General features: G+C 35.9%; 1 long non-coding RNA gene across 1 annotated transcript; it reads left to right on the top strand.

Annotated features, from left to right (window-relative positions):
- Positions 1 to 475: 475 nt before the first annotated feature.
- On the top strand, positions 476 to 24,129 carry LOC127149123 (uncharacterized). The gene is made up of 4 exons (XR_007820521.1): positions 476 to 562; positions 19,550 to 19,780; positions 19,910 to 19,978; positions 23,872 to 24,129. It is a non-coding gene; the product is annotated as an uncharacterized LOC127149123 (long non-coding RNA).
- The last annotated feature ends 1,518 nt before the right edge of the window (positions 24,130 to 25,647 follow it).

Genomic DNA, 25,647 nt, shown 5'->3' with positions numbered 1-25,647 from the left:
AAAGTTTGTGGGTAGTTTGGTTAGAGTAACCCAATTAGTTAGCCTAAGGTAGGAAATACCAAATATGGAAACTTTTTTTAATTTGATTTTGTTAATAAAGGCTCCATGCCATTTTAAGATGTATGCTAAAGTTAGCATTATTTCAGATTCAAAAAATCCCACCATTTGAATTTTTAGCCATTTGAATAAGCATTTTTTGCTATAAATAATCTCTTATTCTTCATCCATAAAAGAAACACAAAAATTTTAAAAAAAAAAAAAGGCCACACAAAGAAGAAAAAAACTCCTAGAAATTTTTACAACCTTCCATCCTCTCTTCTTCATTTAAACCTCTACCCTTCATAGCCCCTACTTCTCTTAACCTTCATATGTTCTTTAAATAAATCAAAAGATTTACAACATCCATTTTATCTTCTTTTCTAACAACCACCTAAATCTTCATCTTTCTCCTTACAATGCCAAGAATCCAACACAAAAAAAAAAAAAAAAAAAAACTCTAACTTAGTTGGAGGTGTATGGTAGGAGTTTGGTCCCAATGAGTCATACCTCAAACAACAAGTGAGTTAAGTGTGTTCTGATTTCAACCTTTCTTTCTTTTCTTTTTTTTTCCTCTTCTTCTTTTTATTTGGTTTATTTTCCTTCAAAGTTCTTTATTTTTTATTATTCTTACTATTCTCATTATTTTATCTTTCTTCAAGCTTCCAAAAAAAATGCAAAAAAAAAAAAAAAAAAAAAAAAAAGAAAGACTAATTGATTAAATTTTTTGCTTATTATTCTTGTTCTTATTTCTATACTTGTCTTTTCTCCTATAATTATTTATTTGTTATCGTGTGAGTTTCTCTTTTATAGTTTTTTTTTATTATTTATTACATATTTCTTCATACCTTGTTGTTTTCTCTTATTTATTTATTATTATGTCTTTCCTTAACTAATTTATCCTTAAGTTTTATTCTCTATATATTGTATCTTTACTTTATATATATATATATATATATATATATATATATATATATATATATATATATATATATATATAATTATCATTTTTTATTTAATTCTTTTTTCTTTTTATAGCGCTGATTATTGCTTCATTAGTATTTTCTCATATTGATTATTGCTTATTTAATATTTTTCTCATCTTGATTATTGGTTTTTTAATATGTTCTTGTCTTTTATATGTTATTTAATATTTTTTCCCTCTTCTTTTGTGGTTAATTTAATATGTTATTGCTAATATTTGTTTAAATTTGTTAACATTTTAAATTATTTTTCTTTAAAAAATCCGACGACGGAATCTAGGAAATTTGGGAGTCTGATTTCTTAGAATTCTTGAAGTGAGGAAATCAATTCTTTGGAAGTCCAAGATTGTTCTCCTATATGTTTTTATTGAAATCTCAATATGTTATTTTATGTTTACATAAGTTGTTATGATGATGCTCCTTTACTCTTGTTTCTACTTATCTAAAATTTTCTTTTAAGCCTCATTTTGTTTCCTATTTAAATTTTTCAACTCTGTTTAATTAAAATTTTCAATGTTTTAAAATCCTTCTAGCTTAAAATTCTCCAAGTTTTAAAATCTTTCCCAAAACTTTTTTTTTAAATCATTTTGGAATTTTTTTTCTTTTAAAGTTATAATTTTCTATGTTTTTTAAACGATCAAAATTTAATATATGATTTCATAAGGTTTCTTAATCAATCTTTTCTAATAACTTATACCGTTTTTCTTAAACAAAGTTCTACCACGGAATCTAAGAAATTTAGAGGTTTGGTTTTCTAGTTCTTGAGGTGAGGGATCACATCTTTGGGAGTCTAAGATTTGATCCAAAAAAAAAATGATCTTAATTAATGTTTTTTAAAAAATCTCTTTATTAGAAGGTTATTTCTATGACGGATTTTGAGAAATTGTACTAATTTTTCACTTTCTTGAGGTGAGAAGATATTCTTCAATATAGTCTAATTGATGGAATACTCTCCACACTTATTTTATGAGATCATTGCTTCAAATATTGGAGTAATGAGGGGTAAAATAAGACATTAGTTTTAAAAGAAATTAAAGAATATTTCAATTCAAGATTTAAAATTTGGCCACTATTTTCTAAACTGGTGTTGTGAGGTACTAATACCTTCCTCACACACAAATGACTCCGAACTCAACTCTAGTTTTTGTAAACAATTTTTTAATGATTTTATTTAAAAAGTGTTTATTATATTATGGTGTCCAATCACACCATAAAAAGGATTGGTGGCGACTCCTATTTTGTTTTAAAACTAAACCATTTTGAGGACATCAGCCACTCCCCGTCGTCTTGGGCAAAGATAGAAATATAAGAATTTGAGGAGCTAAGGCCAAAGACTTTCTACAAACGCAGACTACCACGGTGGGAAGTTGAGTTGCTATCATTCGCCATGGAATGCCCATATAACTCATTCATAGATTTAATGCCCGGGAACTCTTCGTTAAGTTCAGTCAAAAGTCTAATATAATAAGGATAAAGAAATCCAAGAATCAACCTATTTGGAAAGGAAACTAGCTAGGCCTTTCATGGATAAACTCAGACATCTAAGTTAAAGGGAAAAGGGTTATCAGCCACGTCCTTGCCTCATTTGATCTCATTCATGGATTCAAACCCTAGAACTGCAGGTCAAAAGAGATGAAAGAAAAGCCTTTGTACACGAAAAGGAACTCCTCTCCCAATGCCAACTAAGCGACTTCAACATGGGGACGATACCAACTTCAGCTTCCCCAGTGACTTCCTCATTCCCATCCAAATGAAGAAAGCCTAGGATCTTGATCACCACTCTTTCTCATGCACTCAGTTTCTCTCTTTAAGTTCGAGATCTACTCATTCATCTTTAATATTATTTCAACTAAAAGTTGCAACCTCGATAGGGACGAGAACTGATTCCTCTCCTGCTGACTCAACAATGGACACTAATGAAAGCAGAGGTTCAACTCAAATTCTTCGAGCCTTCTCCACTAGGCTTTTTCTTTCCTACTCTTTCTTTTTCTCGCCTCTCCTTCTTTATCTTTCTTATCTTTTCGTATTCACTTATTTTGGGATAGCTTAATCAACCTATTTATTAGAAAAAAGGATTTCTCGTTTAAGTTAGGCCTTAACATTCTCGATTTTAGAACTAAAAAACAATTGAAACCTCACTCAACCGACCGACAAGTAGCTCTCGCAACCTCTTTGTTTGCCTTGGACCCCTCATCTAGAGCTTTTGATTTCTCTATATGAACTTCTTCTTATGCTATTACTGGAAAACAAATATAGAACTACCTATCATTTTTTTGTCTCTTTTTCTCAATTCAATAGATTTTCTTTAGAACTAGAAAGAAAAAAATGAACAAGGCTTAATGAAATATGAGTTCTCATTCTCTCTTTCTTTGAATCAATATCAATGAATGAGTCAATGGACAAGGCTCAAAGAATGTTCATCTTTTAGCTAATAAATGAGTACCATGGATTAAAGGAGAAGGTCAAAAGAAAGAGGCTAGTAAGTACCAAGACAGAAGTCAATTGGCCTTACTGGATGAAAGGCCTTTCATGCCCTTTGAAACTCATGAAGGACAATGAAAAGAAAGGAAGAATCATGTCCCTCAGGAATGAGATCACGTGTGGGTGATTGTGGGTTCACATCCTTGGGTCGAGCGAGTTTAGTTTTTCAGTCTCCTTTCTCTTGTTCTTTCTTTTCAATCTAATTTCTTATAGAAAGATCACACCATTCCCCAAACGAAGAGACAAAGGAAAGTTAACCAAGGAGGCACACACAAGGCAGAAAGTCTCCACTTGAATCTGATCTCTAAGAAGAAAGAAGGTAATCGACGAGAGAAAGTACCCCGTTAGTAGCTCTTCCACCTCACTCCGAGGTTGTAGCATCCCTACCATGGCATCCCTTGCTGTGGCTCTTCTTCTTGTTCGCTCGAAAAGCTCTTGAGCTAGATCAAGGCTTTTAGCCTTACTTTGTACAAGAAATCCTAGGATTTCTACTATGTTCGTAAATTGAGAAAGAAGCCTGACACCTCTTCTCGCATTAACCCATTTAAGAAAGGAAAGGACTTCTTGTACACAAAAACATCTAATCTCAGACTCTGAAACCATGTAGTAGGGTAATGAGTGACTCAGACCTAGATTGTCTCCTTCGTATTGCCTAAATTTATATAATGAATTGGGATTAGAATGAGTGAAATCACATGCTTTCTTATTTGATAATGCATTTGAGTTCGATGTGAATGAGTGAATGTACTAGTTGGGAATGAATGCCTAGCTAGCTTTCTTCATTCGAATTAAAAAAAGTCATTTCTCAATTCAGAATGAAACTGACAATTCATTTTCTCATAATTCAATCTTGAGTTTTTCGATCGAATGATAGGGGAAAGAGTGAAAGATCTTAGTTATAGAGGGAAGGAAGGGATGGATAATAGCTCGACAACAAGAGAGGAGACCAGTAGAAAAATCCTAGAAAGTGAAAGTGGAATTCTCACATAAGAAAAGAAAGTTTAAGGTTTGAAGTCAGATCCACTAACAAGAAAAGCAAGCTTCTTTTTTTATACCAAGAAGAAAACCCACTCCGTGGATTACTAGTAACTTAAAGAACTTAAATTCTTCTCAACTTTTTCGGAGCTTTCTTATAGGCTCCGCTCCATAAACAAGTCGGCTAATATATAAGATAAAAGTTGAATTCTCGTTGATTCTATATACGTGTTATATTCGTTATGTTGAATAGAATGCATGAAGAAGAGTGACTGTAACCGTAACCACTTATTATGAATCTAAAACTAAGTAAATGGTCCAACTCTTTTATGACTCAATACGGGGCATCCTAGTAGTTGGATGGGGCACCACATGAGAATGAATTCTTCACTTTTCTCCTTTCCCTCGAAAACTCAGAAAAGCAGTTCCGCTCTTTGGCACTTCAACTTGAACTGATTTCATCTCTTTTGGCACGAGAAGTTCGTGTGGATGGATCAATCGAATGTCTAGTCATTGAATAAAGAATCAAACCCTAAAATATCACATTTGTGCATCCAGGTTTATGGAAGGTAGGAGAAGTTCTGATTTCATGGGCAAGATGCCTCGTACTTCTCCTTCGCTTATGACCTGGGGTTGAATTACCTTATTATCGGATTGCTCAAACTTATTTTTATTCTTCCTTATTACCTTTTTCTTTATTTTTCTAATAAAAAACCTTGAAATTCAAACCACAAATCTCCAGCCAAGAACATCGATCAGTCTGAAGGGTCTAGAGGCTCAAGAATTTGAGGCAACTGAAAGATGCGAAGCAGCTCGACTAAGAAGGAGAGGTAGAAATAATTTGTAAGGAGAGGCGGAAAGAATTTGCGAGGAGAGGCTCAATGCAATATGAGTTGCGAGCGAAGAAACATTCGATTTTGATTGAACTTTCTGGTTGGTACTAGCCTAAAAGAATCAACTTGATTCACTAAAAGATTTTTGGGTGAATCTAATAGGCGATGAATGAAACTACTTCATGTAACCACTTTTGGAAAGAATCATGCTAGTGTATTGATAAAGAAAATCAAGAAAGAACGAGTGCCGCTATTGCCTACCGACCTGGAAGGGATCTTGGACAAGACGGTGATTGATAAGCTATTGATGGTGCAACCCAGAAGATAACAAACTTGACCTATTGATCTTGCCCCTGCCCCATTGCTTTTGACCAACCTAAGCAAGCGAATTAGCAACTCCAAGCGACTATGTGCCTAAACTTGGACAAACTGCTTATGCGAGAATTCACACCAGACCACTGATTACTGCTCAGCCCAAAATAGATCTATTTTCAAGTCTTATTAGAAGGAGCATTCCTTTATCAAGTGCTGAAAAAAATTCTTGGTAGAAAGGTGGATTTCAGACGAAGCAAATAAGTATAGAACAAAAGAGACTTGAAGCAATGTATTTGAGCATGATATCGAAAGGAAGATGTAGTTCCTTCTTCTAACTTCTCATAAGATAATCAATAAAAGTCAAGTGGTCCTTCTGATACAATAATCCAAGCTCCAGTTTGGTTTGTACTTAGATTTTGTCATTTCTATTTTCTTTTTGTTCTTGGTCCTTCCTTCTTTGTTGGGTTAGTTCTCTTGCTTCCTTACTTGCTGAAGAGAAGGTATTCATGAAAACACTGGTACTCAGAAGGATTTTTCCTTCAACAGCTTTTTTCATAGATTTATATGGATTTCAAAGTCATTCGGACGGATAGTAGGTTATTTAGCTAAGGAGGTAAGGAAGGGTCCACAGAAGGAGAGAGAGGTGGAGTAAGCGCGAAGCGAAATAACTGTGAAGGAGTCCTTATATTTAGAAATAACTCGACTCCAAACAATAAGGATTAAAGAATTTGAGAAGAATTTGAAAGCGAAACTCCTTCCTTATTCCTTATTTGGATTAAGAGTGCAACGAAAGCAATCCATATTAACATTAGGTCTCTCATTGATTGTGAATACATTATATTATGAAGAATTGCTTTTCAACAAAGCTACTAAACCTACTTAAAGAATCAATTCAATTATAAGGGATCTAGATGCATCAAAATGCAATTCCTTCTCACGTAGTGCTTTCTTTAGATGGATTGATTTATGGAATTGATTGTTATGGATCGACCTTAATGAACAAAGCCAATGAAATGAATACAGAGCGGGCCATCAATTTGAGTGGAATTCATAATCCTAGGCTTTTTATTCCATATTCAGTAGCGAAGTAGTCTTCTCTTCTTCTTCTTCCTATGCCTTTATCCTCTTCCTTTACCTTTTTATTCCGTCCTACAGATAGGTTTTCCTCTGTATAGTTCTTCAAGAAAGAAAAATATTCTTTGAACCTCTCAAATTCTTGAGCCTCCGAAGGAGTAGTCTTCAAACCTTTTCCTTTTTATTCGTTACGTGGTTATCAATGAAAAGCATGAACTTCTAGGCTTTCTCTTTTTGAAGTGCTCACATCGGAAAGTCAACAAGAGGTAGGACACACATGCTTGACCCACAAGTCGGATTGCAGGCCTACATTGCAGTTTGAATAGATTGAGTTTACAAGGGAGAGGCATAAGGACTTAAGGTTTTAGGAATGAATCAAGGGATGCTATACTGGTCACTTTCATACATGGTAGGTATATTGTGCTATCATATCACCAAGATCACTTAATGGATCTCTCATGCCTTAATGCCCTCACAGCTGTCTAAAGAAAGAGGCCCAGTAAAAATAAAAACGCAAAGAATTTACGAATAAAGTCACTAAAAGACTAGTCCTTCGGACGGCTCGACCGCTTGTTCATTGAGGCGATTTGAGCTATAGGTTCCATATTCATTCAAACTCTAAGAAAAGAAAGCCTAAAGATGAAATCAAAGGCTCGACTGAAAGGTGCGAAACAACTCAACTAAGAAGATGAGGCGGAAGAAATTTAGGAGAAGAAGTTCTTGAATTTCAAGGAATCAAAAAACAAGATAATAAGAAGAATTAGAGTTCCCGCTCCATCTTCCTTACTTGAATATAAACCCTTCTACGTACTAGAAAGAGAATCATATTCTTTTTTGATGTTGTTCCACTTATTTACTGAAGTTTCCTTTGGAGTCCTACTATGCAAGCCATAGGCTTTCTCTTTCTTTAGTCTTTCTTCCAAATAGTAGGTTCTTTGATCTAGGATAGGATTTCTCTGTCTTAGTAAGCTCTGAAGACTCCCATAAATTAGAGGTTAGGAGTCTTGTCTCCTTTGTCTTCCTTATACCTTTTTCTTCCTTGAATTGAAAACCTTTTATCCTTCCGTTTCCTTTAAGCCCTTTTAGTAGGTTCCTCTCTTTTATAGTCTTCTGACTTTGATACATTGTTATATGAATCTGACTATCCACTAGGGAATGTCCGATGTTGAAGCTTAATCATCAGTGAAGTTACTCATTCCAAAGCTGTTGAGATCCCTACTCCGCTATTTGATCCTTTTCCTTTGAAATTGGGCCATGTTTCCCCCTTTCTACCGAGCGCCTATGGTTCGCTTTGTGATAGCTGCTTCTTAGAGTTAGCCAACTATCCTTGATCAGAATCAGACTCTTTCCCTTACCAAGACTGGTCTTTCACCATGAACTTGTCCAATTAAGATAACCTAATGAATTCAGATCCTAAGATAGACTAATTCCCTTTCTCCTTTGAATGAGAATATGAACCACCCACCCATCCACTCCCAGAGGGAGGTCAAATGTGAAAAAGCTCATTCTGTGGTTTGGGACATAGGTGAGATGAAAAAAAAGGTGTGTTTTTGGTTCCCCATCTAAGATTTCCCACTACATGATTAAATGTTGAATGAGCAGAACCCTTCTATTCAGGTAATTTCAGAAGAAGCCAACCAACCCCACCCACCGGTGCTAACATCCTATAATTTGATGGAGTGGGCACTTTCATTGCTCCAAACTCATCTCACTAGGGAGGTTCCATTAAATAGCAGCGGGGAATGAAGTCTCCCTTTGCTCAGAAACTCTACTAGGAAGAGATAAAGGTACTCAAGGACGAAACAAGTTCAAAGTCATCCTTTATCATCTAGAAAGGGGGACCAGGATCATTTTCCTAAAAACCAGTCTTTTGGGCTGGAAATGTACGATTTCACACTCTGAAAACCCATGATGCAGGTTGAGAACAACTAGAATTAGTAACTATTACCTCTGAGGCTGAAAGGGGTGGAAGGCTTATGCTCGATTGTATAGGTTTTGATTTGATATGTAAACTCTCCAGTTGAGCAAAAGAAGTGAAAGAGTTGTCAATTCCATCTGGCCTTTGCCAAAAGGTTGAAAAATGGGATTTTGAAAAAGGGAGTTAGCTCCATCTTGTTGTATGCAGATTAACTCTTAAAGAGGAAAGGTTATCAAAAGAGAGAGATCAAGAAGAAAGGAAGAAGTCAGCGGGTGGGGGAAGTAAGATCAATCTATTAATAACTAATTATTGTAGGAGAGTAGAGTGCCTTTTTCTACTCCTTCATTCAATCTATTAATAACTGCTTTGCCATAAGAAAAGAAAGAACTCTTCCTTTGGAGTGTGGAATTTCATTTTTGCTCTCCTCTCCTTCTTAGTCGAGTTGCTTTGCGCCTGTTACTCAAATTTTTTTAACTCATCTCCTTACAGTCTCAAATTCTTTGATCCTCTCCTTTGAAAACTTTTTGGTCCTCTCTAGTTTAATTTAATCGAGCCTCACTTTCTCAAATTTGTTGCCCCTACTCCGCCTTACCTTTTTAGTCGAATCTTTCCTTCTTAGTTTAGCTAATTCGCACCTTTCAGCTTTATATGGATTTATGACTCATCTGGAGCTTTCTTTTAGGATAGGCAGTTTTCAATCTCAAGGAATACAGGGAAGTAGCACCATCAGATCTCTCCGCCTACATACTAGTTCTTCTAGCGAGAAATTCCATTTCAGTTATTGTTCTTCGATCGAATCGCTAAATCAAGGCTTTTATCCTCATTCTTTGACTCTTACTCTACGGTCTCACATTTGCGACTCTTAAAGGCTTTTATTTGACTCTCTTTGAATGAGATGTCCACGAAAGTGAGAATAACTATGATTTGATTTGCGAAACTGAATGCAAACCCCTTTTCATCCCTCCGAAGAGGAAAAGGCAACCATGTAGTTCATTTATCTCCTCGCGAATTAGACGCCCGACTCCACGTAGTGGTTCTTTCGAAACCAGAGGATGAAACAGATATACGGATTCAAGTCATAGCACAACCAAGTTCGAGTGCAAGAAAAGAAAGAGGCCACCTCCTAAGGCTTTCCCCACCCCTACAAAGTCTCAGAATCTATAGCAATTCTCAACACTCAGGATATCATTCCCGTAAAGATGATAAGACAGATAGGACCCCTTATACGATAGAAGAAAGAACATCAGAAGAATTAGATCTCAAAGAGAAGCTCTGTGCCATGCCTGAACAATAGGACAAAGTCAGTCGACCCCATAAATCAATCCAAGAATTCAATGAAAGTAGCTCTGAGTTTAAGAGAGGGATGAGGCCACTACTAGGCCTCTCAACATAGGGGTCGAGCTCTTTTTCTCGACTTCGTGAACTCCGTCTCGCTCCTTTGCACCACCTCAATGAACAAGTCAATGATTATGGTTTATACATATTAATCAGTGAAGTGAAAATTACTCTAAACCGTAATTGATAGATATTCTTTCCTAAAGAAACCGATTGTCAGAGTTCTGACCCTACCACTTATTGGCTTCACAGGACCGTAGTCCTATCATGGCATTGAACTAATGGGCAGAGGTTTCTCGATCTTCTAACAACTAAGAAGAAGAAAGAAAGAAACTATTTAATACAATATAAGAATGGAATTATAGATAATATTCGAAAATAGGGATCTTATTCGTTCAACCCCATCCATAGGCTTTCTCTTTCTCTTCCGAATGTGCACTCATTTTCCATCAAAATGCAATTCTTTCTGCTCCATGGGCATGTAGTGGGAAAGGATTTCCTTTTGACCTTGATGGTATTGATTCCACCGTAGCGCGGCTAATAGGTTACCTTGGTCGATCGTAGTAGACTGGCTCATTGAGGGAAGGATTCATGCATCGAAGCCTGATTAGATGGAATCCTAAATTCTCTAACCGATCTCTATGAGAGCTTTGAAGTCGAGTAGGTATTGGGCATACATAACATATGCTTTTGATACTCTGGCAAGAGGTTTTTCACTATCATGTCCAGTCCAGGGGTCTGGTTGTCATTTAAGATGCCCTTTTTCCTTAATCTATCTAGTAATGTACTTAAAGAAACTCCACTACACGATTGTTGTTGGGTTCTTTCTAAGTCATACTTGGTTACATCAACCTTGATGTTGTAACTATCTTGATTGTTGAACTCATTGCATATGTCCTCCCAAGCCAAGTTTTCTTCCCCTGAGTCTGAGTACAGACTCCATTTTCCAACCCTTAGTCGATCATCTTTGATTTCCTTAAATGACTAGAGCTCTACAAAAGAAAGTCTTAATAGGCCCTTTTGCACCTCTTTTTCACTCTTTTTAAGGTCTTGCTTGACCTACTCACATTGGCCATAATGCCTAAGTGGTTAGGTCAATAGTGGGCCAAGAAAGATTTCATGGTGATGTAGGCGGGGGTTTTCGAGGAATACAAATAACCTTTAAATTTTTTCAGATGAAGCGAGTATCTGAAGAACTAATGAATTACAGCTCTATTGTACCACAATTGGTGCATTAGTCTTTGCAGCCTTAATGCTTTTTACTGGTTGCTTTCATTATCACAAGACAACTCCAAAATTGGCTTGCCTGAAAAGCCCTTATTATCTCCACCTACCAAGCCCAGATCAGAAAGGGGAAAGCTTCAGCCACAATTTCTCCCTTTTTTTCATGAATTAAATCGAAGACTCTCCTCTTTCTTGTATGACTTTAGATTGTCTTATGAAATGCCTACTTTCGGAACCTCTTTCTATTACTATAAAGAAAAAACAGTTGTCACGAGGTCAATACCCACCACCGTTGGGAAAGAATATCTCCAACCTTCCCCCCTGTAGGAAAGAATTCCTTCTTCTCTTCTTCAAGCTAAAAAGCCTTCTTCCTCCTCTAAGAAAGGCCTAAGAAAACTTGCTTCCCACTTTGGGACCCTCTGACAAAGGCCTAGAATCATTCTCAAGAAAAGGCCCAATTCCCATCTCTGTGTAAGTATGCAAGACCCCTCCTTTAGTTCATGGCATGTAAGTGCGGGTGGCTGCTCATGAGGGGGAGAGACCAAAGGGTATACATTTCTCCGACCAGGTCAAGTTGCACTTTAGATTATAGATAGAGAGAGAGTTTTAATCAGCAGACCACCAATGACCCACATAGTGAGAAAAGAGAAATCCAACCTTCCCCCCTGTAGGAAAGAATTCCTTCTTCTCTTCTTCAAGCTAAAAAGCCTTCTTCCTCCTCTAAGAAAGGCCTAAGAAAACTTGCTTCCCACTTTGGGACCCTCTGACAAAGGCCTAGAATCATTCTCAAGAAAAGGCCCAATTCCCATCTCTGTGTAAGTATGCAAGACCCCTCCTTTAGTTCATGGCATGTAAGTGCGGGTGGCTGCTCATGAGGGGGAGAGACCAAAGGGTATACATTTCTCCGACCAGGTCAAGTTGCACTTTAGATTATAGATAGAGAGAGAGTTTTAATCAGCAGACCACCAATGACCCACATAGTGAGAAAAGAGAAATCCTATAAGATTTGGGCCTTGAGTTCCAACTTGGATGGTGATTGCATTCACCAATTTGATCCTTAACCTCAGTTTTTTGCTGCAAGAGTAGCAGTCTTGAAGCTTTTCTCTTTCTTATTTGATGATAATAGTCAAAATTTCAATTTTCTTTCGTTAATAAAGACCATGTGATGGGGTTTTGGACAAAACCGATGCTCAAAAATTCGCTATGTTCGCAACATCTTCTTTGCACAGCCTGCTTACTGAGGAAACCTTGGCCCGATTGCTCTGTAAATACTACCCCAACTTCCTCGCCTGCACACTTTGACTGCTCTGAGGAAAAGATACCTACTTAGTAAAAAAGGCATACTCCTAAATTTCATATTCATGTTAGGCATTCGAGAAGGGTCCTAACCATTTGAGGGTGAGGGCTCTCGAGCGTTGGCATCACATCAGTCTAAGTTGGATCACAAATATAATATTTTTTGGATTTTTAGCTCTCCAAACGCAACGACTAAACCTATCTTCTAAGGCAGGTGGGATACCTAGAACCTTTGCTAGCTAAGTTGATGGATTATCCAAGCGCTCGCTCCCTTTTCTACATATACCTGCTACTTTAGTACATAGAATCTCTCACTTCGGTGCGCTAACATGCAATGCCACGACCTTTCCCTCAATCGACACAAGCTACGTCACACCTCCTTTCGAACTACCTACTAGCTTAGCCTGAAAGACGGCATGAAGCCGACTGACACACTCTCCTCTAATGATATCTGTCGACTCTACTTAACTTTTGAACGTGATAAACTTGCTAATCTAATATATAAACTATTATACATGCAACACAACACAGTGGAACCTAGACTAATCATATACATACATGAAGTGTAGCCCAGAAATAACTGATTTCGCAAGTAAACCTAATAGAGACACCTTAACCAAAACATAACCAACAAAGGTTTACACAACCGCAACTCCTAGAGCTTAGACAAACTGTAGAGTATCTATATCGTACAAAGACATATACAACATAACATAAAAGACTCTATTTACAACTCTAACCACGTACTGGAATCAATATTAGAGCTTCAGCAGACTAAGGCAGTCTATCAGGCACTGGGAACTCGAACTCTACCTGGAAAGTAGGTAAAAAAATTTGAAAGGGTAAGCTATAAAGCTCAGTGAGTGACTCAGTTTAAAACTATATATTTAAAGATAGAAGCACATGAAAGCTTACATACATAAATTTGTTTATACAAGTCGTAAATATAAATGTATAATAGTAAGAATAACATTCTTAAATACTTAGCATGTACGTCATTGAAATCTAGCAAGGCATATCAAGTATATCAAAACATTTTAACTAACATGACAAATCTACGTTGTGTAGGACACGTCTAGTACAACCAACGTTTACAAGCTCTATGATGTAGTGGGGCCCACCCAGCACTCTCATTGTTTTGCTACTTGAACTTTTCAGAAATTTGATAATAACGTGCTCATATATAAATTTCATCATAAAACTTTCTACTTGAACTTATGCTCAAAACCGTTTATAGAAATCATGTACTATCTATAGAAATATAATCATAAATAACAGTTTAGAAACTGTTTATAGAAATCTTGTACTATTCATAAAAATATAGTCATAAATAATAGTTTAGAAATATATTTGAAATATGTTTTGTCACTCACTGTCTTGAGTTAGATCCTTGGTCTGCAAGCTCGGTTTAATTCTTCTCGGTCTGTTAACAACCAAATCGAGTATTAAAACCTTAAATATTCTAGTTTTCTAAAGATAGACTTAACATGTCGCACTAAAGATGACGCTCACGAAAACAAAGCTTAAGAAATAAAATCCTATTTGAACAACTCTCTGCATTTTCTAGATTTCTAACACAAACTTCAAATGACCATAACTCCCTCAATACTTAACCAAAATGAGAGTTCTTTATGTCAAAATCTTTATTTTGATGTCCTCTATAACCTACCTAAAGGAAGATATGTAACCCAAATTCCCAGTCGAAAAGTTCAGAAATACCACAAAACAAAACCACTCCAACATCGCGCACTCTACAGACCTTCAACTTGTCCTTGTAATTTAACACACTTTCAGTCATAATGGCTCTTAGCATATTTATATAAGTTATAAGAAATTGAATAATCTTTCTAATCATATCCATTAGAGGTTTTAACTCAATGTATACACACGGAAAAACTCACAAAACCAGAGGATATCTGATTTCTCGTGGAAAACACCTACTCTGCCTTCTCTGTCAAATATCACCCAATTAACAACAAAATTGACTCAAACATCCTTCACAAAAATTGTTTAAAAATGAATTAGCTTTTAGGAAATTCAAATCTCACCTCTTAGTTCTTCTTGAGAAGATCAAACCGAATAAAAAACCATAAGTTTGCAGAGTGGGTCAAAATCTACCATGATTGAAACTTCCTTTGAGTTTTTTCCCCTTCTTCCTCAATCTTAGAACTAAGAAATCTTCTTCTTCTTCCTCAGGTTCTCTCTAAATCTTCTCTCAAAAGAAAGCTCTGAAAGTTTAGATAATAAAATGGTGAAGAGGTTGTTTTGACAGTGGAGGACAACATGACCGAAAGAGAAGAAGAAGAAAAAAAGTATTTTTTTATCCTCTATCTTTCCTTTTATCTTTTCTTTTATCCTTTTTTTTTAATAAAAACATTAATTATATAAAAATATTATATAATTAATTTTCTTTTTTTTATTCCTTTTATATTTAAAAAAAATCCAAAAAGAATCTCGGGTTTACAAAGTTTACCCATTCCCTAACCCCTCTTTCTAACTAAGATCTGCTGCTATTTCCTAATTTCATGCCATCCCTTTATCATATAGGATATTTTTCGATGGATAGAGTTGTAGTGGAAGTTTCAGTTGTACCTCGTACAGTAAGTCACTAGAACAAGATAAGCAACTAGGTTCAGTAGTTAGATATAGTATGAACTAATCAGTGAAGCGCTAACTCGTCCGGTAAAGCATCTGACGAACCATGAAGTCCTTGAACTCTTCTTGGGAAGACAGACCTATTGATCGACTTAGAGTTTCATTTCTCTGAAGATTCACTACTAGCGCGCAACGTCTTAACTTGACGTTTTCCAAGCTCTTACTCAGCACAAAATGTAGTAACCAAAGATAGGTCTTATTCATTTCTCAAGTAAAGATAGCTAGAAGTTCTTCATCAATGGAAAATGCTGGCTATTCTTGTGTCTACGCTTCAACCACATTTTCATGGTAAAACCAAAATTTCCTTAGGGCTTGCCAATGTCGGGCTACTAACCTTTGCATGAATCTGGCTAAGTGTGCATTCGGTCTTTCTGCTGGGAAGTTTCTAGGTTTTCTAGTTCATAACAGAGGGGTCAAAGTTGATGCTTCTAGACTCAAAGCCATATCCGAGATGCCAAGGCCGACTTTAGTCAAGCAACTCAAAAGCTTCATGGGCAAATTGTCTGACATCCAAAGGTTCATACCCAATTTAGCTGCAAACCTTACGACTTTTATGCCTATGTTAAGGAAGAATCTGCCATTTTCATGGACCCTGACATGTATAGTTGCCTGAAAGAAGCTACAGCAGCAACTCATGCACTTGCCAATAATGCGCACGCCCGTAGCTGGTAGACCTATATGCTTGTACTTGGCAATGACTGATGAAGCAATCAATCGATGGCCTCCTTGCCCAACTTGATAATGAAGGGATTGAGCAAGATCTTTCTTATATTAGTCAATTCTGAAAGGGCCAGAGAAAAGGTACCCTTAGATAGAGAAGTTATGTTGAACCCTCATTTACGCTTCTCAAAGGTTGCATCATTATCTTCTTGCACATTTCATTCACCTCATGAACAAGTCACACCCTATCTGTTACTTGCTTACTCGCCCAACACTCTCAAGAAGACTGGAAGCAAGCATTACCTCAGTATGATATAGTGTGCGTTACACCAGCAACAATCAAAGGTCGAGCAGTCGTGGATTTCTTGGCTCAATTCCCAAGGGGAAATGACCTACCGATCAGTGAACAAATACCTTCCGAAGTTGGGGAAACAAGTGAAATCAAAGAGGCAACTATGAAAGACATAGAAAAAGAAAAAGAAAGAGCAAGAAATGAATTTGATCAAAGTGAAAGAATTCTGTGTATAAGTAGCATTTAGGATATGTGTCCTTATCATATGAATTTGATGGCCATGCATCTTGGGAAGATGACACATAAAAGGCTCATGCAATAGAGGACAAAGAAGCGACCACTATTGGTGGAGCCCATGCGACCACTATAGATTGTCTCGTCCCAGCAGCGGCTAAGTGTGCCCAAGTTACCAACAGTGATCGCCACCCTAGACTTTGATGGTTCCTCCATGAATGGCAAAGGATGAGTTATGATTGTTCTTGAACATGGAGATGAAATCCATACTTACACTTATAAGCTCGACTTTCCTTATTCCAATAACGTTGCAGAATACGAGGCTAATCTTTTAGGCTCAAAGAGACCCATAAAATGGCCAACTGCGATCTAACCCTTATAAGGAAGAATAGGCTTTGGGGTCGGTTTGATAACTTGTTGACTAAAGCGCCCAAGCCTTGAAATGAAAGGTAACTGATGCAAAGAAGAAGCTATGAACTATGAGATTATGTCGGTGCCTATCTAACAATCAAGGGCTGACCTTCCTGCTTCTTTTCTCGATCCAATCTCGCACTTGGTCTGATTGCACCGGAGATCAAGTTGTAGTCGAAGTAGACCCAGAATGGAGTAGAATGGTGATGACTGGGCACTCTCTTTGATCTCGTGGTTTGGAGCAAGCTCAGCTTTCCTTTCACTTTGTACGAGACACCATACACTAATAAGGACGAGATTTTGGAATGAATTGAAAATATTGACATTTCCACATTAAACTGATTCAATAGAGAAAGAAATGCCCTTTTCTGCGCATTTCCAGCTGTGAAGATGAAGATAGACGACTCACATAGCCTGAACTGATCAAGTTTGATCCTCTTTCTTAATCTTCCTTCATATATCCATTATGTAACCCGATCTTTTGACGACGTATCTTTCTTGGCTTGATTGAAGACATCATTGAAAGAATCATGCGAGAGGTTTACTATGTCAATTGAGTAACAAGTTGGACAAAGAGAACAAGCAGGAACGACACCATGTGAGATTCTCATCCTGACTCCTTCGATTAAGGGTTTTGTTCCCAGCCCTCTTCCAAGAGATCTGGGATGACTAGATGAGAAAGCAGAAAATCTCATTCTTTCAAAACTTGGTAAAGCAGCTGAGCAACAAAACAAGTATTGGATTTAAGATTAGAACAGTATAATGGAATGAGTCGAATTATTTGAACTAGGAAAGGAGAGAGAGACCGACAAGTATATGTGATATAGCTGTCGGTTTTACATTACTAATAGAGCTTTATGCTTAAATGGGATTTAAATATTAAAGATATGAATGTGGATTCATACCCGAAAGCTCGAAAAAGATGGAAATAGTCAAAGTTGTAAAAAGTCAAAATGTTGACTTTTGACTTTGAAAAATCAAACTTTGATCGATAATATATTCCAATGTGATTTGAATCTTGAGAAAATAAATGCGGATTCATGCTCGAAAGGTCAAAATTAGTCAAGACAGACTAAATTGTAAAAAGTCAAAATGTTGACTTTTTGGTTTAAAAAGTCAAAGTTTGACTTTGACCAAATGAGAACTTTACCCTTTGACTAAAGTTAGTGGGAAAATCCAACATTTTGTTGAATAAACCCACTAACTATAATGGGCTAGGTGTTAACAAACTATAAAGACATTGAGTCCACTAATGGTTAGTGGGTTATGTATTGTTGGCCATGTGTTTGCATGCAACCTTGCATGAAAAGCCTCTATAAATTGGGCTCTTAGGGCCTCAAGGGAAACTTGTTGTTGGCTTATTTTCTAAAGAGTATAATTAGGCTGGTTTTTCCTAAAAAAATATATATCAAACCCAACCCATTTCCATATTTTTCCATCTTTCTTTCTCTCTCCCATTTTCCTTCATTCAACGGGTCTCACAACCCGGTTCTGAGTCCAGAGGATAGTAGGTCAACCCTAGTGGTGGTTCAAACATCAATCGGAGCTTCAAGCGTAAGTTTTTCCTAAAAACCCAAATTTTAACTTTTTTCGGTTTAGGGTTATTTTGTTAATTAATTGCAATTAGAGTAATTATCTGATCCTGTTTCCGCTGAATTCATATGCTTTCCATCAATAAGGCGAAATCCCCCTCTCCCAACAAGGAAGAGTAGTTTGTTTACTGAATGCCATGCTGCTGGTATTGGTATTACTACTAGAGCTGGTATTCGTACTCTTTTCTAACTGACTAAAGGCACTAAATAATATTAAATGAAGACATGATTGAGGGATTGAAGGAAGGACTTTTTATCACTGTATCGCCTATGCCTTTATCGGGTGAACCACCTTGAGGAACAGAACTGCAGCACTAATTGGCTGACATGCTTGCTAGAACTGTACTGCTTTGATTATTACTGAAACCACCATACCGTACACAACCCCTAACTTCCAGCATAACCTTCTCTATACCATTGCAACCCTGAAATGGGAAAAAGCAAAAATCGTACTTCTTGTATCGTTCGCTCTTTACGACAAGTAAACCCCTCAATAACTTGCTTAGCTTCACTAGAACCCTTTCTAGTACTAGTAGCAGTAGTAGTGTTCCACCCCCACCCGGACTACTTTCTAGCTTAGACCGAAAGACAACGTGAAGTCGATCGACAATACTTTTCTCTACCGATATCCATAGACTCTTCTGAATTCATTAACGTGATAAACTTGCTAATCTAGTATAGAAACTATTATACATGCAACACAATACAGCGGAAACAAGACTAATCATAAACATACATGAAGTGTAGGTCGAAAATAACTGATTGCGCAAGTAAACATGGAGGCACCCTAACCAAAACATAACCCACAAAGGTTTACACAATAGCAGCTCATAAACTTACCCAAACTTTAGAGTATCTATATCATACAAAGATATATACATCATAACACAACAAACTCTATGCATAACTCTAACCACGTACTGGCAATCGATATCCAAGCTTCAGCAGACTAAGGCAGTCTATCAGGCATTGGGAACTCGATCTCTACCTAGAAAATGGGTAAAACATTTTGGAAGGATAAGCTATAAAGTCTAGTGAGTGACAATACTTTAAAATTGTAATTCATAACTCATGATAATAATTGAAAACTTATAAATCTAACAAGCAAAGCGTTAACTGTAAATATTTTCATAAAACAACTCCTTTAAACATTTAATACGTATATCTATAAAATCTAGCAAGACATTTCCCATTTATAAACTATTTAACTAACATGACTTCATTACGTTATGTAGGGCATGCCTAGTACAACCGACGTTTACTAGTTCTACGATGTAGTGGGACCCATCCAGCAGTCACATCGTCTTTGTCGTAGTGGGGCTTACCCAACACTCACGAGTTGCATAAAGTATACTCAACGTCAACAACAAAATGTAACCTGTGTGCACACGATATCCTCTCAGGCTCAAGATCTCAATCATGTAGTCAATGGAAATATCATAAAGCATATGAAAACATTAAAACATGTATGTTTATCTTAATCTTGCATAAACTCAAACTTACTCAGCTTGTTTGTGGAAAAAAAGAAAATCTTAAAATAATTCTTGCTTAAACTATGCTTTACTTAAACAAATGTCATTTTAATTGCTTTTCAGAACTCATTAATTACGTGCTAGCATGTGGATTCCATTACGAAATCTAAGCTCGAAACTCATACTCGAAAGGTAAACATAGAAATCAAATATCATTTATAAACTTGTAGTCAAGCATGTTAAACATTCAGTTATAAGAAACAGTTTTTTTTTTTAAATAATCATTTTCAAAACTTGTTTTTGTCACTCACAGTCTTAGACTAGTTTCCCAGTGTGTAAACCTGACCTATCTCCTCTTGGCTTGTCAAACAACCAAAACTGAGTATTAGAAACCTAAATATTATGATCTTCAAATGTTATGCTTGATATGGCTCACTAAAGATGATGCTTAAGAAAGTCTAACTTTAAGAAATAAAACCATATTCCACACATTTCTAAAAAAATTTCAAATTCACAGCATGATATTCAAATGATCATAACTCTTTCGATACTTATTCAAAATAAGATTTCTTTATGTCAAAATATTCATTTTGAGGCCCTCTAAAACTTATCTAAAGACATGAAATTATGATTCCCTGTGTATAATCTTAGATATCCCTCGAAACAGAACCACTCCAACAATCGCATATACCACAACCCCTTTAACTTGTCCCTACAATTTAACGTATTGTTAGTCATTTTTGGTTAATGATTTCTTCATAAGAGTTGTAGTAAATTAAATAAGCTTTCCAACCATATAAAATAGAGATCCTAACTCTACTGGTACACCCTGAAATACAAAAAAACTAGAGATTTTCTGATTTCACGTCAAAACAATCTGGCCTGTCTTCTCTATCAAAATTCACCTAATGAACATCAGAATTTGCTCAAGCTTTCTTCACAAAATTTGTTTGAAAATGAATTAGCTTTCAGTAAATTTAAACCTCACCTCGTAATTCTTTTTTTGTCGCTCAAACTAATCAGAACACCAAAGATGTGTTTAATAAACTATAGAGAAGTTTGTCTTGCAAACTCCTTCTCTTCTTCAACATACATCTTTGAACTTCTTCTTCTTCCTTTCTCAGCCTTCTACCCTTTGAAATCTCCTCTGAAATTTGGTGCAGAAATGTTGAAGAAAATGGCGAAGAAATGAATGAGGGAAATTTGGTGGTGGAGGGAAAAAGAAGAAGAAAAGAAAAATGGAATTTTTCTTCCTTTATCTCCTTTCTTTTCTCTTCTTTTTTTTATTCCTTTTTATTTTTATAAAAAACAAGCCATTAATTATATACTTAATTTCCAATTTCTTTTATTCCTTTGATATTAAAAAAAATTCAAAGAAAAATATCGGGTTTACAAGTAGTCTCAATTTTTTCTTTGCAAGAATAGGGCGGGAAATAGGTGGATGGCCTAAAAGAACTTGATGGATTATGAGAGACTGCCTTCCCTTATACGCATTCAGTTGGAGTGTACTAGTAGTTCACAGACCCCGTCTAAGTAGAAGTCCACCTTGTATCAAGATCAGAATTAGACCCACCCTTGAAGAGGTGCAATCCATCCTTCAAGCTAAGTTAGGGATCTTAAAGAAGACAGTGAGTTAGTCTGTTTAGGAAAGAAAGCAAGTTCTTTCATTCCTTCTATCCTAATGCTTGAAGCATAACTGTTGAAGTGACTACTAAGCTAATTTAAGGAGAAGGAAAACAACAATAAAAACTCGTAGTTTGTTCTAGTTTTGTTTGGATTTGAGCGGATTTGAGCGGGAGAGGGAAAGGAAGAACCAACCAACAAACTCAAAAATCGTAGTTTATTTAGTAGTTTGGAGCAAGAGAGGGAGGTGGATTAGGCGCGAAGCAAAGCGACCATTAAGAAATGCAAGTTGAGCTACTAAATAAGAAGAGGAGTAGAGGTTATTTGTCTGATTCATTCCCTATCTTCAAAGCCTAATACCTTGACTTTCATCTCTTCTCTCTCATTGATGGTATAATATCCTTTCAGAAGGAAAGCCCTAAAATACTACTTAACCCGTGGGTTTCTGAAATTCTAAAAAGGTTAGCATTGAAATGCAATTCGTAGAAGACGCCTACCTCTTCCACTATGTAAATAGACTATCACTAATGAGAAATTATCTTCATGAAAGAAAGGATTAACCTTGCTGTATATCCCACTTCTCGATCCTTTCTCACCAAAACTTCTCATTGTGATAGCTTATACGAAAAGTAGACTAGTTGATTAACCTATTTCAATTTCTAAGTGGAACTTTCCCATGAAGAGGACTAATTCTGAGAATGGAAACTACAACTTCTCAGTGCAAAGATGTAAATGAATTCCACCCGTATTTCGAGCTCTTTATGAGATATCTTTAGAAGTTCGGTATGCTGCTCGATGAGCTAGGAAGGATCCATTTTTTGATTTGTCCAGCTCTCTATGAAATCAAGTAAGAAGTTGATATTACAAAATATAAGTAGTCATCTCTATCAATAAGAATTTTTCTTCTATTTTCTCTATCTTATTTTATGTCCGATATAATAGGATTGAAGGGGTTTATTGAGCTTAGGCCTCTTTATCTAATATGTTTTTTTAATATGAATGTATTGATTTTCTTTGCCTTTCTCTTTTTCTTAGCTTGAATAGATTTTTATCTTCTTTCGAGGAGGGTAATCTGATATTCAGATAATTACTTTATCTTCACTTCTCTTTCTCTGCAACGGAGTAATCTAATAGTGAAATCTCTACTGATTCTTGAAAAGATAAGATATAAGTCGATAAGAAAGTTAATCCTCTTCTGATTGATACAAAAAGGTAAAGGTTCTTTCTGATAAGGATGTAATGAGGGTTAGAGGACAAAGAAAGGACCTTCAAATGCCCACATCGAGTTTAGAAAGGCTAATTATATTGGATTCTTTCCGCCTCTCTTATCTACTCTTCTCTAATTCCACTCACCCTGGACTCGCTTCCTTTGGTACGATACGGTCATCTTCATCCCCACCCCACCCAATCGGTATCTCTGCTACTTAGTTTTATGTTAGCTTCTCACTCCGACTTCTACTCCTAATCCTAGGTAAGACCAAGGCTGATTATCCTTCTAATTCGAAAAGGAAAAGAGAAAAATTGATTCCTTCTTTCATTTCATTATATACCGGGTTCTTAGGTCAATGTGCACTCTTTTGGATTGGTGGAAGGTACAGGGTAATTAGCAGTCTCCTGCTAGACGCCTAGGCAGTGTTAGCGATACTTTCCTTTCCTAACTGAAGTAGTTAATGGAATGGGGTATTTGTTTCTCCCGCATTCCAAAGGCTGAGATCTATACTATAAGTCAATCAATAAATGAAGAAAGAAGACAAGCCCCTTACCTGTTATCTACCATACCCCCTCCCAAACTACTTGTTAGCTTAGACCAAAAGACAACGTGAAGCCGATCGATATCGCTCTCCTCTAACGATATCTACCGACTCTGTTGAACTCTTGAACGTGATAAACTTGCTAATCTAGTATATAAACTATTATACATGCAACACAACACAAAGAAACCTAGACTAATCATATGCATACATGAAGTGTAGCCCAGAAATAACTGATTTTGCAAGTAAACCTAATGGAGACACCTTAACTAACAAAGGTTTACACAACCGCAACTCCTAGAGCTTACACAAACTATAGAGTATCTATATCGTACAAAGACATATACAACATAACACAACAAACTCTGTGTACAACTCTAACCACGTATTGGAATCGATATTGAAGCTTCAATAGACTAAGGCGGACTATCAGGCATTAGGAGCTCGATCTCTACTTGGAAAGTGGGAAAAACATTTTTGAAAGATAAGCTATAAAGCTCTATGGGTGACTCAATTTAAAACTATAAATTTAAAGATAAGAGCACGTGAAAACTTTACAAATATAAATATGTTTAATCAAGCCGTAAATATAAACGTATAATAATAATAATAGCTTTCTCAAATACTTAGCATGTACGTCATTGAAATCTAGCAAAAGATGTTAAGTATATCAAAACATTTTAACTAACATGACATATCTACGTTGTGTAGGGCACGCCCAGTACAACTAACGTTTACTAACGGTACGATGTAGTGGAGCTCGCCCGAGACTTCCATCATCTTTTTCGTAGTGGGGCCTGCCTAGCACTCACGACAGCATCATTGTTACGGAGTACACTCAACGTTAACAATAGAATCTAATTGTGTGCACACGGTACTACATAGCCTCGGGCTCAACATCTCAATCATGTAGTTAATAGAAACATAAAAAAATCATACGAAAACATTAAAACATACCTTATATCTTTATCTTTCGTAAAGCTCAAGCTTAATTAGATTGTTCATAGAAAACTGAAAATCTAAAAAACAATACTTGCTTAAAATGATATGTTTTCAGCTACTTTTCAGAAAGTTGATAATAAGTGCTCATATATAAATTTCATCATAAAACTTAAGCTTGAACTTATGCTTAAAATCGTTCATAGAAATCATGTACTATTCATAGAAATATAATTATAGATAACAATTTAGAAATCTGTTTTGAAATTTGTTTTGTTGCTCACAACCTTAGGCTAGTTCCCTAGTGTATAGACTCGACTTATTTCATCTTTGCCTGTCAAACAAACCAAAACTGAGCGTCAAAACTTTATATAATTTGGTATCCTTATACTAACTTTTGATGACACACAAACGATGACATTCAACTATTTTAAACTTAGGCATAAAAGAGTATTTCTTCTATTTTTCCATAATTTTCCAGATTTAAGGGCTTAACTTCAAACATTCATAACTTTCTCAATACTTCACCAACATTAATGTACTTTATAACAAACTCTTCATTTTTAACTCCTCTACAACTTATTAAAGGATGAAAAATGTGATTCCTAATAGATTGCTATAGAATTTTCCCGAAATAGAAAGAGTTTAAAAATTGAGTCTTCTGTTATCCCTTGATTTGCTCCTGAAATTAAACTTACTTCTAATCATATTTAGCTTACAATTTCTTCATAAAAGTTGTAGGAAATTTCATATGCTTTTCAACCATACCTAATAGAGCTTATAACTCCCTCTATACAATCTGGTAAACTTGAAAAACCAGAGCCTTCACGAATTCGTACCCAAATTTATGACCTGAATGCCTATTCGAAAAATATCGATCTAAAATTAGAATTTGCTCATGCTTCCTTCACAAAACTTGTTAGGAATCGAATGAAATTTCCAAAAAAAAAAACAAACCTCACCTTCTAATTAATTTTTAGGAGTTCAAATCGATATAAAAACTAAAAGATGTCTCTGTGAATTCAATCTGTCCAGAAATTGAATTGAGCTTGATGTTCCCCATCCTTTTCAACCTTCAAATTGTTGAATATTTGCTTTCAATGTTTAAAAATCTTCTCTCAACATAAAGATAAAGTTGAATAATTCAAAAAATGATAAGAAATGGGGGGAAGAATCCTTTTGGTGTCGAGAAGATGAATGAGAAAAAAAAATTACCAAATGATATTTTTCCACTTTCCTTCTTCCTTTTAGTTTTTCTCTTCTTAAAAACAAATATATATATATATATATATAATTTCACTTTTTTTTTCTTTTTCCTTTGATTTCTTTTCATTTCATTTTTTTTTTATTCCAAATTGATTAACACAACTTGAACCAAAAGTTTTTCCATTTTCTTATTCAACAACTCAAATTCAACTTCTTATATTGTATGACAATAGCAAAGAATCCAAAGAGAATCTCGGGTTTACATTATCGATCTTTCTAATTATCTCAACTGACTAGAAGACGAAGCGTGGTCAATGAATAGAGCCAAGGCCCGTCTGTCCT

Source organism: Cucumis melo, chromosome 4 (genome assembly GCF_025177605.1).
Source record: "Cucumis melo cultivar AY chromosome 4, USDA_Cmelo_AY_1.0, whole genome shotgun sequence".
In the NCBI taxonomy this organism is placed as follows: Eukaryota; Viridiplantae; Streptophyta; class Magnoliopsida; order Cucurbitales; family Cucurbitaceae; genus Cucumis; species Cucumis melo.
This window is presented reverse-complemented; position numbering and strand designations above follow the sequence as displayed.